Source organism: Venturia canescens, chromosome 6 (genome assembly GCF_019457755.1).
Source record: "Venturia canescens isolate UGA chromosome 6, ASM1945775v1, whole genome shotgun sequence".
Lineage (NCBI taxonomy): Eukaryota > Metazoa > Arthropoda > Insecta > Hymenoptera > Ichneumonidae > Venturia > Venturia canescens.
Genome location: NC_057426.1, coordinates 18557741 through 18572127, shown reverse-complemented (window position 1 = coordinate 18572127; position 14387 = coordinate 18557741).

The window sequence follows — 14387 nt, the reverse complement described above, 5'->3', positions numbered from 1 at the left end:
TTCCGATGTGCGAATCGCGATCACACCTTACAATCGAGTGATGTCGTTTCCGAACCATCATAAACATGAAAATTGGTGATCACCGATACACTTTTGTGTGAATCGACACAAATTAACAAGATTCACTGACATTTCGTTCTGAATCGCTTTCCGATGTGCGAATCGCGATCACACCTTACAATCGAGTGATGTCGTTTCCGAACCATCATAAACATGAAAATTGGTGATCACCGATACACTTTTGTGTGAATCGACACAAATTAACAAGATTCACTGACATTTCGTTCTGAATCGCTTTCCGATGTGCAAATCGAGATCAAATATTACAATCGAGTGATCTCGTTTCCGAACCATCATAAACGTGAAAATTGGTGATCACAGATACACTTTTGTGTGAATCGATAAAAATTAACAAGATTCACTGACATTTCGAACTGAACAGCTTTCCGACGTGCGATTCGAGATAATACCTTACAATCGAGTGATGTCGTTTCCGAACCATCATAAACATGAAAATTGGTGATCACCGATACCCTTTTGTGTGAATCGACACAAATTAACAAGATTCACTGACATTTCGTTCTGAATCGCTTTCCGATGTGCAAATCGAGATCAAACATTACAATCGAGTGATGTCGTTTCCGAACCATCATAAACGTGAAAATTGGTGATCACCGATACACTTTTGTGTGAATCGATAAAAATTAACAAGATTCACTGACATTTCGTTCTGAATCGCTTTCCGATGTGCAAATCGAGATCAAATATTACAATCGAGTGATGTCGTTTCCGAACCATCATAAACGTGAAAATTGGTGATCACAGATACACTTTTGTGTGAATCGATAAAAATTAACAAGATTCACTGACATTTCGAACTGAACAGCTTTCCGACGTGCGATTCGAGATCATACCTTACAATCGAGTGATGTCGTTTCCTAACGTTCATAAACATGAAAATTGGTGATCACCGATACACTTTTGTGTGAATCGACACAAATTGACAAGATTCACTGACATTTCGTTCTGAATCGCTTTCCGATGTGCAAATCGAGACCAAATATTACAATCGAGTGATGTCGTTTCCGAACCATCATAAACATGAAAATTGGTGATCACCGATACACTTTTGTGTGAATCGACACAAATTAACAAGATTCACTGACATTTCGTTCTGAATCGCTTTCCGATGTGCGAATCGCGATCACACCTTACAATCGAGTGATGTCGTTTCCGAACCATCATAAACATGAAAATTGGTGATCACCGATACACTTTTGTGTGAATCGACACAAATTAACAAGAATTACTGACATTTCGTTCTGAATCGCTTTCCGTTGTGCAAATCGAGATCAAACATTACAATCGAGTGATGTCGTTTCCGAACCATCATAAACGTGAAAATTGGTGATCACAGATACACTTTTGTGTGAATCGATAAAAATTAACAAGATTCACTGACATTTCGAACTGAACAGCTTTCCGACGTGCGATTCGAGATCATACCTTACAATCGAGTGATGTCGTTTCCTAACGTTCATAAACATGAAAATTGGTGATCACCGATACACTTTTGTGTGAATCGACACAAATTGACAAGATTCACTGACATTTCGTTCTGAATCGCTTTCCGACGTGTAATGATCTCGAATCGCACGTCGGAAAACGATGCTGGTCGAAATGTCAGTGAATGTTGTTAAATTGTATCGATTCACACAAAAGTGTATTAGTGATCACCAATTTTCACGTTTATGAACGTTCGGAAACGACATCACTCGATTGTAATGTTTGATCTCGATTTGCACATCGGAAAGCGATTCAGAACGAAATGTCAGTGAATCTTGTTAATTTTTGTCGATTCACACAAAAGTGTATCGGTGATCACCAATTTTCATGTTTATGAACGTTAGGAAACGACATCACTCGATTGTAAGGTATGATCTCGAATCGCACGTCGGAAAGCTGTTCAGTTCGAAATGTCAGTGAATCTTGTTAATTTGTGTCGATTCACACAAAAGTATATCGGTGATCTGCAATTTTCACGTTTATGAACGTTCGGAAACGACATCACTCGATTGTAATGTATGATCTCGATTCGCACATCGGAAAGCGATTCAAAACGAAATGTCAGTGAATCTTGTCAATTTGTGTCGATTCACACAAAAGTGTATCGGTGATCACCAATTTTCATGTTTATGAACGTTAGGAAACGACATCACTCGATTGTAAGGTATGATCTCGAATCGCACGTCGGAAAGCTGTTCAGTTCGAAATGTCAGTGAATCTTGTTAATTTTTATCGATTCACACAAAAGTGTATCTGTGATCACCAATTTTCACGTTTATGATGGTTCGGAAACGACATCATTCGATTGTAATATTTGATCTCGATTTGCACATCGGAAAGCGATTCCGAACGAAATGTCAGTGAATCTTGTTAATTTGTGTCGATTCACACAAAAGTGTATCGGTGATCACCTATTTTCATGTTTATGATGGTTCGGCAACGACATCACTCGATTGTAAGGTGTGATCGCGATTCGCACATAGGAAAGCGATTCAGAACGAAATGTCTGTGAATCTGGTTAATTTGTGTCGATTCACACAAAAGTATATCGGTGATCACCAATTTTCATGTTTATGAACGTTAGGAAACGACATCACTCGATTGTAAGGTATGATCTCGAATCGCACGTCGGAAAGCTGTTCAGTTCGAAATGTCAGTGAATCTAGTTAATTTTTATCGATTCACACAAAAGTGTACCGGGGATCACCAATTTTCACGTTTATGATGGTTCGGAAACGACATCACTCGATTGTAAGTGATGATCTCGATTCGCACATCGGAAAGCGATTCAGAACGAAATGTCGGTGAATCTTGTTAATTTCTATCGATTCACACAAAAGTGAATGCGTGATCACCAATTTTCATGATTATGCACGTTCGGAAACGACATCACTCGATTGTAAGTTATGGTCTCGGATCGCACGTCGAAAAGCTGTTCTGTTCGAATGTGTTAAATTGTATCGATTCACACAAAATTGTATCGGTGATCACCAATTTTCACGTTTATGAACGTTCGGAAATGACATAACTCGATTGTAACTTATGATCTCGGATCGCACGTCGGAAAGCTGTTCTGTTCGAAATGTGAGTGAATCTTCTTGATTTGTTGCGATTCTCACAAAATTGTATCGGTGATCTCCAATTTTCACGTTTATGAACGTTCGGAAACGACATCACTCGATTGTAAGTTATGATCTCGAATCGCACGTCGGAAAGCTGTTCAGTTCGAAATGTCAGTGAATCTCGTTAATTTTTATCGATTCACACAAAAGTGTATCGGTGATCATCAAATTTTCACGTTTTTGATGGTTCGGAAACGACATCACTCGATTGTAAGGTGTGATCGCGATTCGCACATCGGAAACCGATTCTGTTCGAATTGTCAGTGAATCTTGATAATTTGTAACAATTCTCACAAAAGTTTATTTGTGATCACCAATTTTCATATTTCTGAACGTTCAGAAACGACATCGTTCAAATGTCAGTTCCGGTCTCGAATCGCATTTCGGATTGCGATTCTGATAGAAATGTCGGAAAAAATTGTTAATTTGTAACGATTAACACAAAAGATTATCGCTGATTACCTATTTTCGTGTTTATGAAAGATTGGAAACGTTCACCGATAAACGTCACATATCACTAATTTTACAGACATTTAGTATCGTAATCCGAAGGGCCATTTGAGATCTGAACTGACAATCGAGCGATGAAAACGTTTCCGAACGTTCATAAACATGAAGATTGGTAATCACCAATAAAATTTTTGTTCAATTCATGATAAATTAACAATATTCGATGACATTTCGATTCGAGATCATAAATTACAATCGAGTGATGCCGTTTCCGAACGTTCATAAACATGAAAATTGGTGATCACCGATACACTTTTGTGTGAATCGACACAAATTAACAAGATTCACTGACATTTCGTTCTGAATCGCTTTCCGATGTGCAAATCGAGTTCATACATTACAATCGAATGATGTCGTTTCCGAACGTTCATAAACGTGAAAATTGGAGATCACCGATATACTTTTGTGTGAATCGACACAAATTAACAAGATTCACTGACATTTCGTTCTGAATCGCTTTCCGATGTGCAAATCGAGATCAAACATTACAATCGAGTGATGTCGTTTCCGAACCATCATAAACGTGAAAATTGGTGATCACCGATACACTTTTGTATGAATCGATAAAAATTAACAAGATTCACTGACATTTCGTTCTGAATCGCTTTCCGATGTGCAAATCGAGATCAAATATTACAATCGAGTGATGTCGTTTCCGAACCATCATAAACGTGAAAATTGGTGATCACAGATACACTTTTGTGTGAATCGATAAAAATTAACAAGATTCACTGACATTTCGAACTGAACAGCTTTCCGACGTGCGATTCGAGATCATACCTTACAATCGAGTGATGTCGTTTCCTAACGTTCATAAACATGAAAATTGGTGATCACCGATACACTTTTGTGTGAATCGACACAAATTAACAAGATTCACTGACATTTCGTTCTGAATCGCTTTCCGATGTGCGAATCGCGATCACACCTTACAATCGAGTGATGTCGTTTCCGAACCATCATAAACATGAAAATTGGTGATCACCGATACACTTTTGTGTGAATCGACACAAATTAACAAGAATTACTGACATTTCGTTCTGAATCGCTTTCCGATGTGCGAATCGCGATCACACCTTACAATCGAGTGATGTCGTTTCCGAACGTTCATAAACGTGAAACTTGGTGATCACCGATACACTTTTGTGAGAATCGCAACAAATCAAGAAGATTCACTCACATTTCGAACAGAACAGCTTTCCGACGTGCGATCCGAGATCATAAGTTACAATCGAGTTATGTCGTTTCCGAACGTTCATAAACATGAAAATTGGTGATCACTGATACACTTTTGTGTGAATCGATACAATTTAACAACATTCACTGGCATTTCGTTCTGAATCGCTTTCCGACGTGTAATGATCTCGAATCGCACGTCGGAAAACGATGCTGGTCGAAATGTCAGTGAATGTTGTTAAATTGTATCGATTCACACAAAAGTGTATCAGTGATCACCAATTTTCATGTTTATGAACGTTCGGAAACGACATCACTCGATTGTAATGTTTGATCTCGATTTGCACATCGGAAAGCGATTCAGAACGAAATGTCAGTGAATCTTGTTAATTTTTGTCGATTCACACAAAAGTGTATCGGTGATCACCAATTTTCATGTTTATGAACGTTAGGAAACGACATCACTCGATTGTAAGGTATGATCTCGAATCGCACGTCGGAAAGCTGTTCAGTTCGAAATGTCAGTGAATCTTGTTAATTTGTGTCGATTCACACAAAAGTATATCGGTGATCTGCAATTTTCACGTTTATGAACGTTCGGAAACGACATCACTCGATTGTAATGTATGATCTCGATTCGCACATCGGAAAGCGATTCAAAACGAAATGTCAGTGAATCTTGTCAATTTGTGTCGATTCACACAAAAGTGTATCGGTGATCACCAATTTTCATGTTTATGAACGTTAGGAAACGACATCACTCGATTGTAAGGTATGATCTCGAATCGCACGTCGGAAAGCTGTTCAGTTCGAAATGTCAGTGAATCTTGTTAATTTTTATCGATTCACACAAAAGTGTATCTGTGATCACCAATTTTCACGTTTATGATGGTTCGGAAACGACATCATTCGATTGTAATATTTGATCTCGATTTGCACATCGGAAAGCGATTCAGAACGAAATGTCAGTGAATCTTGTTAATTTGTGTCGATTCACACAAAAGTGTATCGGTGATCACCTATTTTCATGTTTATGATGGTTCGGCAACGACATCACTCGATTGTAAGGTGTGATCGCGATTCGCACATAGGAAAGCGATTCAGAACGAAATGTCTGTGAATCTGGTTAATTTGTGTCGATTCACACAAAAGTATATCGGTGATCACCAATTTTCATGTTTATGAACGTTAGGAAACGACATCACTCGATTGTAAGGTATGATCTCGAATCGCACGTCGGAAAGCTGTTCAGTTCGAAATGTCAGTGAATCTAGTTAATTTTTATCGATTCACACAAAAGTGTACCGGGGATCACCAATTTTCACGTTTATGATGGTTCGGAAACGACATCACTCGATTGTAAGTGATGATCTCGATTCGCACATCGGAAAGCGATTCAGAACGAAATGTCGGTGAATCTTGTTAATTTCTATCGATTCACACAAAAGTGAATGCGTGATCACCAATTTTCATGATTATGCACGTTCGGAAACGACATCACTCGATTGTAAGTTATGGTCTCGGATCGCACGTCGAAAAGCTGTTCTGTTCGAATGTGTTAAATTGTATCGATTCACACAAAATTGTATCGGTGATCACCAATTTTCACGTTTATGAACGTTCGGAAATGACATAACTCGATTGTAACTTATGATCTCGGATCGCACGTCGGAAAGCTGTTCTGTTCGAAATGTGAGTGAATCTTCTTGATTTGTTGCGATTCTCACAAAATTGTATCGGTGATCTCCAATTTTCACGTTTATGAACGTTCGGAAACGACATCACTCGATTGTAAGTTATGATCTCGAATCGCACGTCGGAAAGCTGTTCAGTTCGAAATGTCAGTGAATCTCTTTAATTTTTATCGATTCACACAAAAGTGTATCGGTGATCATCAAATTTTCACGTTTTTGATGGTTCGGAAACGACATCACTCGATTGTAAGGTGTGATCGCGATTCGCACATCGGAAACCGATTCTGTTCGAATTGTCAGTGAATCTTGATAATTTGTAACAATTCTCACAAAAGTTTATTTGTGATCACCAATTTTCATATTTCTGAACGTTCAGAAACGACATCGTTCAAATGTCAGTTCCGGTCTCGAATCGCATTTCGGATTGCGATTCTGATAGAAATGTCGGAAAAAATTGTTAATTTGTAACGATTAACACAAAAGATTATCGCTGATTACCTATTTTCGTGTTTATGAAAGATTGGAAACGTTCACCGATAAACGTCACATATCACTAATTTTACAGACATTTAGTATCGTAATCCGAAGGGCCATTTGAGATCTGAACTGACAATCGAGCGATGAAAACGTTTCCGAACGTTCATAAACATGAAGATTGGTAATCACCAATAAAATTTTTGTTCAATTCATGATAAATTAACAATATTCGATGACATTTCGATTCGAGATCATAAATTACAATCGAGTGATGCCGTTTCCGAACGTTCATAAACATGAAAATTGGTGATCACCGATACACTTTTGTGTGAATCGACACAAATTAACAAGATTCACTGACATTTCGTTCTGAATCGCTTTCCGATGTGCAAATCGAGTTCATACATTACAATCGAATGATGTCGTTTCCGAACGTTCATAAACGTGAAAATTGGAGATCACCGATATACTTTTGTGTGAATCGACACAAATTAACAAGATTCACTGACATTTCGTTCTGAATCGCTTTCCGATGTGCAAATCGAGATCAAACATTACAATCGAGTGATGTCGTTTCCGAACCATCATAAACGTGAAAATTGGTGATCACCGATACACTTTTGTATGAATCGATAAAAATTAACAAGATTCACTGACATTTCGTTCTGAATCGCTTTCCGATGTGCAAATCGAGATCAAATATTACAATCGAGTGATGTCGTTTCCGAACCATCATAAACGTGAAAATTGGTGATCACAGATACACTTTTGTGTGAATCGATAAAAATTAACAAGATTCACTGACATTTCGAACTGAACAGCTTTCCGACGTGCGATTCGAGATCATACCTTACAATCGAGTGATGTCGTTTCCTAACGTTCATAAACATGAAAATTGGTGATCACCGATACACTTTTGTGTGAATCGACACAAATTGACAAGATTCACTGACATTTCGTTCTGAATCGCTTTCCGATGTGCAAATCGAGATCAAATATTACAATCGAGTGATGTCGTTTCCGAACCATCATAAACATGAAAATTGGTGATCACCGATACACTTTTGTGTGAATCGACACAAATTAACAAGATTCACTGACATTTCGTTCTGAATCGCTTTCCGATGTGCGAATCGCGATCACACCTTACAATCGAGTGATGTCGTTTCCGAACCATCATAAACATGAAAATTGGTGATCACCGATACACTTTTGTGTGAATCGACACAAATTAACAAGAATTACTGACATTTCGTTCTGAATCGCTTTCCGATGTGCGAATCGCGATCACACCTTACAATCGAGTGATGTCGTTTCCGAACGTTCATAAACGTGAAACTTGGTGATCACCGATACACTTTTGTGAGAATCGCAACAAATCAAGAAGATTCACTCACATTTCGAACAGAACAGCTTTCCGACGTGCGATCCGAGATCATAAGTTACAATCGAGTTATGTCGTTTCCGAACGTTCATAAACATGAAAATTGGTGATCACTGATACACTTTTGTGTGAATCGATACAATTTAACAACATTCACTGGCATTTCGTTCTGAATCGCTTTCCGACGTGTAATGATCTCGAATCGCACGTCGGAAAACGATGCTGGTCGAAATGTCAGTGAATGTTGTTAAATTGTATCGATTCACACAAAAGTGTATCAGTGATCACCAATTTTCATGTTTATGAACGTTCGGAAACGACATCACTCGATTGTAAGGTATGATCTCGAATCGCACGTCGGAAAGCTGTTCAGTTCGAAATGTCAGTGAATCTGTTTAATTTGTGTCGATTCACACAAAAGTGTATCGGTGATCACCAATTTTCATGCTTATGAACGTTCGAAAACGACATCACTCGATTGTAAGGTATGATCTCGATTCGCACATCGGAAAGCGATTCAGAACGAAATGTCTGTGAATCTGGTTAATTTGTTTCGATTCACACAAAAGTATATCGGTGATCTCCAATTTTCACGTTTATGAACGTTCGGAAACGACATCACTCGATTGTAATGTTTGATCTCGATTTGCACATCGGAAAGCGATTCAGAACGAAATGTCAGTGAATCTTGTTAATTTTTGTCGATTCACACAAAAGTGTATCGGTGATCACTAATTTTCATGTTTATGAAAGTTCGGAAACGACATCACTCGATTGTAAGGTATGATCTCGAATCGCAGGTGGGAAAGCTGATCTGTTCGAAATGTCAGTGAATGTTGTTAAATTTTAGCGATTCACACAAAACTGTATCGGTGATCACCAATTTTCATGTTTATAAACGTTCGGAAACGACATCACTCGATTGTAAAGTATGATCTCGAATCGCACGTCGGAAAGCGATCCAGAACGAAATGTCAGTGAATCTGGTTAATTTGTGTCGATTCACACAAAAGTACATCGGTGATCTGCAATTTTCACGTTTATGAACGTTCGGAAACGACATCACTCGATTGTAATGTATGATTTCGATTCGCACATCGGAAAGCGATTCAGAACGAAATGTCAGTGAATCTTGTCAATTTGTGTCGATTCACACGAAAGTGTATCGGTGATCACCAATTTTCATGTTTATGAACGTTAGGAAACGACATCACTCGATTGTAAGGTATGATCTCGAATCGCACGTCGGAAAGCTGTTCAGTTCGAAATGTCAGTGAATCTTGTTAATTTTTATCGATTCACACAAAAGTGTATCTGTGATCACCAATTTTCACGTTTATGATGGTTCGGAAACGACATCATTCGATTGTAATATTTGATCTCGATTTGCACATCGAAAAGCGATTCAGAACGAAATGTCAGTGAATCTTGTCAATTTGTGTCGATTCACACAAAAGTGTATCGGTGATCACCAATTTTCATGTTTATGAACGTTAGTAAACGACATCACTCGATTGTAAGGTATGATCTCGAATCGCACGTCGGAAAGCTGTTCAGTTCGAAATGTCAGTGAATCTTGTTAATTTTTATCGATTCACACAAAAGTGTATCTGTGATCACCAATTTTCACGTTTATGATGGTTCGGAAACGACATCACTCGATTGTAATATTTGATCTCGATTTGCACATCGGAAAGCGATTCAGAACGAAATGTCAGTGAATCTTGTTAATTTGTGTCGATTCACACGAAAGTGTATCGGTGATCACCAATTTTCATGTTTATGATGGTTCGGAAACGACATCACTCGATTGTAAGGTGTGATCGCGATTCGCACATCGGAAATCGATTCAGAACGAAATGTCTGTGAATCTGGTTAATTTGTGTCGATTCACACAAAAGTATATCGGTGATCTGCAATTTTCACGTTTATGAACGTTCGGAAACGACATCACTCGATTGTAATGTATGATCTCGATTCGCACATCGGAAAGCGATTCAGAACGAAATGTCAGTGAATCTTGTCAATTTGTATCGATTCACACAAAAGTGTATCGGTGATCACCAATTTTCATGTTTATGAACGTTAGGAAACGACATCACTCGATTGTAAGGTATGATCTCGAATCGCACGTCGGAAAGCTGTTCAGTTCGAAATGTCAGTGAATCTTGTTAATTTTTATCGATTCACACAAAAGTGTATCTGTGATCACCAATTTTCACGTTTATGATGGTTCGGAAACGACATCATTCGATTGTAATATTTGATCTCGATTTGCACATCGGAAAGCGATTCAGAACGAAATGTCAGTGAATCTTGTTAATTTGTGTCGATTCACACAAAAGTGTATCGGTGATCACCAATTTTCATGTTTATGATGGTTCGGCAACGACATCACTCGATTGTAAGGTGTGATCGCGATTCGCACATCGGAAAGCGATTCAGAACGAAATGTCTGTGAATCTGGTTAATTTGTGTCGATTCACACAAAAGTATATCGGTGATCACCAATTTTCATGTTTATGAACGTTAGGAAACGACATCACTCGATTGTAAGGTATGATCTCGAATCGCACGTCGGAAAGCTGTTCAGTTCGAAATGTCAGTGAATCTTGTTAATTTTTATCGATTCACACAAAAGTGTATCGGGGATCACCAATTTTCACGTTTATGATGGTTCGGAAACGACATCACTCGATTGTAAGTGATGATCTCGATTCGCACATCGGAAAGCGATTCAGAACGAAATGTCGGTGAATCTTGTTAATTTCTATCGATTCACACAAAAGTGAATCCGTGATCACCAATTTTCATGATTATGCACGTTCGGAAACGACATCACTCGATTGTAAGTTATGGTCTCGGATCGCACGTCGAAAAGCTGTTCTGTTCGAATGTGTTAAATTGTATCGATTCACACAAAATTGTATCGGTGATCACCAATTTTCACGTTTATGAACGTTCGGAAATGACATAACTCGATTGTAACTTATGATCTCGGATCGCACGTCGGAAAGCTGTTCTGTTCGAAATGTGAGTGAATCTTCTTGATTTGTTGCGATTCTCACAAAATTGTATCGGTGATCTCCAATTTTCACGTTTATGAACGTTCGGAAACGACATCACTCGATTGTAAGTTATGATCTCGAATCGCACGTCGGAAAGCTCTTCAGTTCGAAATGTCAGTGAATCTCGTTAATTTTTATCGATTCACACAAAAGTGTATCGGTGATCATCAAATTTTCACGTTTTTGATGGTTCGGAAACGACATCACTCGATTGTAAGGTGTGATCGCGATTCGCACATCGGAAACCGATTCTGTTCGAATTGTCAGTGAATCTTGATAATTTGTAACAATTCTCACAAAAGTTTATTTGTGATCACCAATTTTCATATTTCTGAACGTTCAGAAACGACATCGTTCAAATGTCAGTTCCGGTCTCGAATCGCATTTCGGATTGCGATTCTGATAGAAATGTCGGAAAAAATTGTTAATTTGTAACGATTAACACAAAAGATTATCGCTGATTACCTATTTTCGTGTTTATGAAAGTTTGGAAACGTTCACCGATAAACGTCACATATCACTAATTTTACAGACATTTAGTATCGTAATCCGAAGGGCCATTTGAGATCTGAACTGACAATCGAGCGATGAAAACGTTTCCGAACGTTCATAAACATGAAGATTGGTAATCACCAATAAAATTTTTGTTCAATTCATGATAAATTAACAATATTCGATGACATTTCGATTCGAGATCATAAATTACAATCGAGTGATGCCGTTTCCGAACGATCATAAACATGAAAATTGGTGATCACCGATACACTTTTGTGTGAATCGACACAAATTAACAAGATTCACTGACATTTCGTTCTGAATCGCTTTCCGATGTGCAAATCGAGTTCATACATTACAATCGAGTGATGTCGTTTCCGAACGTTCATAAACGTGAAAATTGGAGATCACCGATATACTTTTGTGTGAATCGACACAAATTAACCAGATTCACAGACATTTCGTTCTGAATCGCTTTCCGATGTGCGAATCGCGATCACACCTTACAATCGAGTGATGTCGTTTCCGAACCATCATAAACATGAAAATTGGTGATCACCGATACACTTTTGTGTGAATCGACACAAATTAACAAGATTCACTGACATTTCGTTCTGAATCGCTTTCCGATGTGCAAATCGAGTTCATACATTACAATCGAGTGATGTCGTTTCCGAACGTTCATAAACGTGAAAATTGGAGATCACCGATATACTTTTGTGTGAATCGACACAAATTAACCAGATTCACAGACATTTCGTTCTGAATCGCTTTCCGATGTGCGAATCGCGATCACACCTTACAATCGAGTGATGTCGTTTCCGAACCATCATAAACATGAAAATTGGTGATCACCGATACGCTTTTGTGTGAATCGACACAAATTAACAAGATTCACTGACATTTCGTTCTGAATCGCTTTCCGATGTGCGAATCGCGATCACACCTTACAATCGAGTGATGTCGTTTCCGAACCATCATAAACATGAAAATTGGTGATCACCGATACACTTTTGTGTGAATCGACACAAATTAACAAGATTCACTGACATTTCGTTCTGAATCGCTTTCCGATGTGCAAATCGAGATCAAATATTACAATCGAGTGATGTCGTTTCCGAACCATCATAAACGTGAAAATTGGTGATCACAGATACACTTTTGTGTGAATCGATAAAAATTAACAAGATTCACTGACATTTCGAACTGAACAGCTTTCCGACGTGCGATTCGAGATAATACCTTACAATCGAGTGATGTCGTTTCCTAACGTTCATAAACATGAAAATTGGTGATCACCGATACACTTTTGTGTGAATCGACACAAATTGACAAGATTCACTGACATTTCGTTCTGAATCGCTTTCCGCTGTGCGAATAGAGATCACACCTTACAATCGAGTGATGTCGTTTCCGAACCATCATAAACATGAAAATTGGTGATCACCGATACACTTTTGTGTGAATCGACACAAATTAACAAGATTCACTGACTTTTCGTTCTGAATCGCTTTCCGATGTGCGAATCGAGATCATACATTACAATCGAGTGATGTCATTTCCGAACGTTCATAAACGTGAAACTTGGTGATCACCGATACACTTTTGTGAGAATCGCAACAAATCAAGAAGATTCACTCACATTTCGAACAGAACAGCTTTCCGACGTGCGATCCGAGATCATAAGTTACAATCGAGTTATGTCATTTCCGAACGTTCATAAACGTGAAAATTGGTGATCACCGATACAATTTTGTGTGAATCGATACAATTTAACAGATTCGAACAGAACAGCTTTCCGACGTGCGATTTGAGATCATAACATACACAATCGAGTGATGTCGTTTCCGAACGTTCATAAACATGAAAATTTGTGATAACTGATACACTTTTGTGTGAATCGATACAATTTAACAACATTCACTGGCATTTCGTTCTGAATCGCTTTCCGACGTGTAATGATCTCGAATCGCACGTCGGAAAACGATGCTGGTCGAAATGTCAGTGAATGTTGTTAAATTGTATCGATTCACACAAAAGTGTATCAGTGATCACCAATTTTCATGTTTATGAACGTTCGGAAACGACATCACCCGATTGTAAGGTATGATCTCGAATCGCACGTCGGAAAGCTGTTCAGTTCGAAATGTCAGTGAATCTGTTTAATTTGTGTCGATTCACACAAAAGTGTATCGGTGATCACCAATTTTCATGCTTATGAACGTTCGAAAACGACATCACTCGATTGTAAGGTATGATCTCGATTCGCACATCGGAAAGCGATTCAGAACGAAATGTCAGTGAATCTTGTTAATTTTTGTCGATTCACACAAAAGTGTATCGGTGATCACTAATTTTCATGTTTATGAAAGTTCGGAAACGACATCACTCGATT